Raw genomic sequence first — 7,392 nt, forward strand, 5'->3', positions numbered from 1 at the left:
GTGAGTACTGCATACCATCCCCAAACCGATGGACAAAGTGAGTGAATCATTCAGACATTGGAGTACATGTTGAGAAATTTTGTAATTGATTTTTAAGGTTATTGAGATGAACACCTATCTTTGATAGAGTTTGCCTATAATCATAGTTATCATGCGAGTATAGAAATGCCCCCACATGAGACGTTGTATGGTCGGAGGTGCCATTCACCCTTGTACTGGGATGAAGTTGGTGAAAGAAAGTTACTAGGTCCCGACTTGGTGTAAAGAACGAGGGACATAGTTGAGTTGATTAGAGGATGCTTAGCGGCAACCCAAGACCGACAACATAAATATGCCGACTTAGCACGAAAAGACAGAGAGTATGAAGTGGGTGACCAGGTATTTTTGAAAGTATCACCATGGGAAGGACTGATGAGATTTGGAAAGAAAGGGAAGTTGAGTTCCCGATATATGGGTCCTTTGAGATTTTGTGACAAATAGAACCGTGGCATACGAATTGGCTTTACCTCCAAACCTTCAACAGGTTCATAGTGTTTTTCATGTGCCAATGTTGAGAAAGTATAATGCGGATACCAAGAATATAGTGAAACATGAGTAAGTACTAGATCTGTCCTACATTGAGCAACCAGTTGAAATCATTGGTTGAAAAGAGCAAGTACTCAGGGACAAGAGTGTCAAGCTATTCAGAGTCTTATTGAGACATCCCAAGGTCGAAGAGTCGACTTGGGAATTAGAGAGCCACCTGCGAGAAAGGTACCCCCATCTATTTGTGAGTTGATTCCGGGACGGAATCCTTTTAAGGGGGGGAGACTGTAAGAACCCTGATTTTTGTAATATTTTAAAACTTCTGTGAATAATAACTTGAGCTAATTAAGTAATACGTATGGGGATCATCATAAAATGAATAGTGGAATTTTGAGAATCCGAGATCATATTCTTGTGTATCGAGGAAAATAAGTGAATGTAAAAGCCGACGGAATTCGAAGATTCACAATTATACTACGTGTTTTCGTATCCGTAAAGAATGGCATAGAACCGGGAATACTACGTGAAATAAATAATATATCAAGGTGTTTCTATGATCAAGAGAAGGAATGGAATTGGTTATAGGATTATAAGCGATAAAAGAAATCGCTACGAAACAAGTCGTTATACGTGGAAACTATCGGAATGGAACGACGATTGCATTTACGATAAATAAACGAATGAGAAATTAAATCCCATGCAAGTTGGCCATGCATAACCAAGTCCTAACTAGTAGTTAGGAGTGTAACTAGATGATTAGAAGCTAACTAGAATAGTTAGTGGAATAGTGTTGAATAGTGATGGGAGACAAACAAGTACACAAGCCATACTTCTCCCTTTTCTCACTTCACCACACAATCAAACCAACCCATACCTTTTCCAAATTATTGTCAAATCTGCTGCATACATCCCATATATTTATTGTACACTCCCACACTTTAGCCACAAAAGAAAACAACCCCTTTTCCCTCACTTAAAGCTCTCCCATTTTTCATTCCAGCAGTTCGGATTTTCTGAGCAAGGGATAAAGAAAAATTCATAACTCAAAATATACGCATTCAAATATCATGAAATTTTTACCATATCTTTTCTATATCATGGGTAAGCTTCGTACCAAATTTCAGCCTCAAATTATTTTTTTTCAATTTTATAAAAATGTTTGAATGAGGTGCTGAAAGGTAACTCCGAAATTTTAACTTGTTTCTTTGTTTTGTTTCTTAAGGATCTAGCCCTTCTAAGTGTTTTCTAAGCAAACCAAGCCTCAATCATCCTAGCACTAACCTTCCTAGTATCCAAGAAGGTATAACTTTCAACCTTTTAAGGATTTATGGTTGAATTTAAGAGTTATGTTTGTTGTAGTTTTAAGATCCAAAGGATTGTGTTTGTTTGAGTTTGTATTGATTATGTTCTTGCTAAAGACTTGAGATGTTGAGTTGTAATCCATGTATGTGGTACTATATAGAGCATATAAGGTTCATGTGGGTGGATCTTGAGAAGTACTTGTGTTTATGATGGTTATAGGTAGTGATTGTGTTAAGATCAAGTAGTAGAAATTGAGTTTGGGCATTCTTGCACTTGATCTGTTTTCTGCAGGACATTCGGCCATGAAAATTGTTAAAATTTGAAAACCACTGGCCATGACTAGATAGAGATTGTTTTATAGTTTCTATACATGTGTAGATCATCATGAGGAGATTTACGGTTTAGGAGTTATGGTCGTTTTAGTGTAAAACATTTCTGCGATTAGCCAACTGCACTTAAGTCCACTTGCATGGTGATTTTGAAGGACTTAAAATAATTTCGAGATTCTGGAAAAATTATGAAAAATGGATATGACAGTAGAGAAGAATGTCCAAAAAGAATTTTGAGAAAATATTAATTTTTCGATTTTATAAAAATATTTTGGTAAAGAGAGCGTAAGCGAGAAACGCATAAAAACCTAGTTTTGACGCGCGTTTTCTCACGTTCGAGCTTAAAACTCAAAATGGACTTTCTAAAGCGAACGATCGATTTCAAAACTCGACCATGTTATAAAGTGAGAATATAAGTGTTGAGAATATGACGATCGGAGATTCGTTATACTTGAGTAGTTGCGAAAGTTGCTTAATAAAAGCGAGACGTTAATCGCGTACTAACTTAGACCATTGGTTCTTGTTTATAGATCCCAACCAAACACCAGAGACCATACCACTTCGATTACTCGAGGCAAGTTTTCGAAACCCTATCTCATACTATCCATGCTATATATATATACTGTTGTGATATTGATGTCATGATTTACAGTTCAAATATATATGCTTGTCTATGATATCAATGCATACGAATTATGCGATTGTTTACGAAAACAAATTTCGTTTTACACGAGTATGAGAAATTGAAACGTATTTCAAATATAATATAGGATAATGGGAGTCGGAAATATTTTAATAATGATTTAATTCTGGAGAGAGCCGAACGCGAAAGATTTCTATTTCGATAAACAAAGTACGTTCGCGTAATATATATATCAAGCGAACGATTAAGATTTTGACTTAAACTTCGAGAAATATTGGTTTATTCATTTAAGGGACACCCTTACTTGATTGATTATTTTATAAAGCGATACTTAAGGGATTATTAAATATAAAGAAAGTATTTAAAAATATACTGAATAGTTTATAAATCATTTCACGTTATTTAATAAAGATTTAACTATTCAAAGAGCAATTATAGGATACCAAATTCTGTTTTGATTATTTGATTAAGGTGTCTCCATTCGTTGGACCTTATTCAGAAATATTTTGTATTTAAGGTTTTTTATTAATTCATTGAACCTTAATTAGAAATACTTTGTACTTAAGATTTCATCAATTCATTGAACCTTATACAGATATATTTTATTTATAAGATTTTATTAATTCATTGAATCCCTATTAGATTATTATGAGACCTTAGATATTTAATATCTTTGGACTTCTAAAAACTTATTTAAAAATAGACATAGTTCCCAAGGGTACTTTCTAAATTATTCAAAACTCTTGAAAGAGATTAATCATTTGAAACCTATCAAAACCTTAGGGAACTTAGTCTAGAAGCATAAGAGTTTTGCTTCCTCGTTCAATAAAGAACAAGTGAGTAATATATGTGTCACCCTACTACAGATAGGGATTTGAAAATGATTTTAAATTCAAAACTCCGACAACTCCAAAAGATCAATTCAGTTAAAAGTGATGAATAAAACATCTTATTTACAGGTCAACTTTTAACGACCTATTCCTTCGAAAAAGGATTTTGAGCAAAAGATATAACTGTTTTGGGACTGGAATGTGGCCTGCCCGGTACGGAGTGGTATCGGGCAGTGACCAGGCGCGGAGTGGCGTATTATGCAAGCGCGGAGTGGCGCATTGTACGGTTATATGGTCTATGTGACCATTGACTTTCGGACTTGCACGGCAATGGGCAACCACCGTGTAGTGTCTTGATGAGCCCAAAGGCGGCTAGGTTTGTATTCCTTCTACTAGTAGAGAAAATTTCGTATTCGGCTGATCACCGATACGTGGTTTATTCCAGTATAGTCCCTTTCTTCCATTTTGGAAAAACTGTTGTGAAATATACAACAGAGAGCCGATAAGGTTGAGTTTTAAATAAGGATATTGATGAATATATATCAAATCCATTTGAGAAATCTGCCGATAAGACTGAGTTTAAATAAGGATGTTGATGATTATATATCAAATCCATTTGAGAAATTTGCCGATAAGGCTTAGTTTTAAATTGGGATGTTAACGAATATATATCACACCCATATGAGAATCTTGGTTCGAGTAACATCTTGAGATTTTGAAATAAAATGAGTACGAGTATAAAATGATTTTGAGAAGGAGATGAATACAAGTATTCAGTGGATATACTATTGTAGTTGATTTTGAGAATTTTATAAATTTGATAAGCATATAAACTTTCAGAACGCTTTGGAGATACAAAGTATAATTATTGGTTTTATTTATCCTTACATACTTAATTATGGGGATATATACCTTGCTGAGCTTTAATGCTCACCCTTGCTTTTATATATCATATCACAACAGACTACCAGCATGGATCAGACCAGGACTGTTGTCCTTAGGCGGGTAAGGAACGCTCGTGAGTTCCGTAGGCTTTTTGTGCGCCAGCCCCGTCAGGTAGATAAGTGGAAATGATTTATTTAATAATGTTTCCAAGCATATAACCTGTGTGTGTGTGAGTCTGAATAAAAGGTCGAGTAATATTGTGAAAAGAGAATTATTTAATTAATAAGTGATCGTAACAACCCGAATTCACGACCTTGGATTTGGGGGTGTTACACACTATATAGTAAAATATAGTGATTAAAATTATTCTCCATTGTTGATCAGTTACTATTAAAAAAATGTGTGCATCATAGATTTTTTCAACTTCACACGCTTCCAATGTGATTATGTACCCCCATATTTGTATGGAATTATAGCTCGCGTATTTCTCGTAGAAAACATAATACCCATAAAATCGGAGCAATTGGATATGGGTATAAGCGAGTTAAGAGAGGTCATATGATGAAATTTAGCCAAAGTGGCCTAAGAATCAACTATTAATGAAGATTTCACGAATTCAATGTTAACCTTACATATCATAAAGCTAATAATGAGTGCTATCAACTATCACCAAGTGGAGGGAAATGCCACGACTTACCCACTATGTCATGCATGGCCAGATGCTATGCTTTTAAAATATAACACTCATTTTCTGTTACAATTGTCTATTATTTTTTAGCAACTACAATACAACAAAAAAAATATATCAATTTTAGCGTGGCACCATGCAACACTAGGCAAAAATCGTTGCATTTGTTATGTAAGTGATGACCAAAATTGATGATATCGTATGTGGACCCAAAATTGATCTAAGATGTTCTCCAATCACTTTAAAACTTCCTGAACTCATAAAGCAGTCGCTTCTAATGTACTTATCTTCCCCGGTAGATCTCAAGTTTTTTTCCTGCAACAAACTCTCCAATTCATTCCAACTGGGGATCATCCTTATACTACAAGAAAAGAACATATCTGCGACCAGAAGTATCAATGACCGTAACTTCGATAGCTAATACTTTGTTATAGCGACCAACATCTGCAACGACTATAATTTTGTCACTAAATATGAGATCAGCGACAGATCCCAGTCACTGGTCAGTCGTAATTACATCATCTCCACTAAACAATGCTAGAAAATTTGGCACTTTATTATTAGCTACTGATTTTTTCACTGACCATGGTTGGTAGCTGAAAGTGCAATATCACCATAGTAATAGGCGATGAAAAATAGCCAATTTAGCGACTGAATGATTTTAGAAACTGCATGCCATCGCAGAAGCAAATATATTTGAATATTTTTTTGTAAAGAATTTTGGCGCAATTTTGTTAGCGACCGAATACTATCTGCGAACACGTGCAGTCATAGAAACTACAACGGGGTACCAAAGAAATTCCTTTTTAATTATAATAAATAATTTTTTTAAAATTATAATATATAGTATTCTTGCCTTCAAATTTTAGATAAACTTTAATTAAGTATTTCTTTCACATTTTTTAGCGACGGAATAGTATATGTGACCACTTATAGTCCTTGAAACTACAAATGGGTATTGAAAATATCATTTTTTTTAATCATATTAAATACTATTTTTATTTAAAATGATATTTTATATTTTAATATATTTAAATATACGCCTTCAAATTTTGAATAATTTTTTGTTCAAAATTTTATTTAAATAAGTTTTGATTAAAAAATTTGGCGCATTTTTGTTATCCGAATAGTATCCGAATAATATCTGCGATCACGTGCAGTCGCTGAAACTACAATGCGTGTACGAAAATATTAATTTTTAAATAATATAAATATTTTTTTATTTTAAATTATAATATATTAATATATGCTTATGAATTTAAACTAACTTTTTGTTCAAAATTTATTTAAATAAATTTTGATTAAGAATTTTAGCGCATTATTGTTAGCCAACGAATAATATATAAGACCACGTGTAGTCGTAGAAACAACAACTAAGTATTAAAAATATTAATTTTTAATTTATAATAAATATTTTTATTCAAAATAATATTTTAATTTATTATATTTTATATTATAATATATTAAATATATGCCTTCAAATTTTGAATAATTTTTTGTTCAACATTTGAGACGGTTCTGTGTCATGGATGTAGTCGCGTCCACGTGAACTCGTGGATCAATGCTGATTCAGATTAGTTACGGCGACGGTCATTAATGGTCGTCGCTATAATTATGGTCGGTAAAAGTACTCATCACGACAACCAGATTTTATGCGAAGATATCAGCGACGGCATCCAATCGCTGATAGACTATCAGCTTCTACTACAAACTGCGGTGGCTGATACGCCATAGCTGATAAACCCGTTTCTTGTAAATTATTTCACAGACGAAGCTCTTCTATACACTAAGCATCCACATGTTGATTATTGGAAGCTTCTTCCTTGCTTCGTGCCAATATAAAAAAAATAGACTATAAATACATCATTGTATCTGTCTTAATTTGCTTATTTTCCTAGACGCTCTTATTTCCAGCAAACTAGATCACCATAAAACTTCTGCAATTTCAACACTAATCTTATATGTATTATAATTACTCAGCTTCTCAAGTAACCAGCCTGATGTTGATTCAACCTCTCTCATATCATATATCAGACATAGTAGAAATATCTTAATATGCTTAATGTTGTGATCAAAATTTTGCATGGGCTTGATTTAGGCTCATGTAGAGGCTCATGGAAACCTCTATTTTCCATCCTCTAAGGAGAGCTTTTGGTGATTGGGCTCCCGGATGGGGTTACCGGTATGGGG

General features: G+C 33.8%; 1 long non-coding RNA gene across 1 annotated transcript; it reads left to right on the plus strand.

Moving 5' to 3' along the window:
• The first annotated feature begins 1,524 nt into the window (after positions 1 to 1,524).
• On the plus strand, positions 1,525 to 4,813 carry LOC141706439 (uncharacterized). Its single transcript, XR_012568825.1, has 3 exons — positions 1,525 to 1,825; positions 2,687 to 2,730; positions 4,593 to 4,813. It is a non-coding gene; the product is annotated as an uncharacterized LOC141706439 (long non-coding RNA).
• Positions 4,814 to 7,392: the final 2,579 nt, after the last annotated feature.

This window comes from Apium graveolens, chromosome 2, assembly GCF_009905375.1.
Source record: "Apium graveolens cultivar Ventura chromosome 2, ASM990537v1, whole genome shotgun sequence".
NCBI classification, from domain to species: Eukaryota; Viridiplantae; Streptophyta; class Magnoliopsida; order Apiales; family Apiaceae; genus Apium; species Apium graveolens.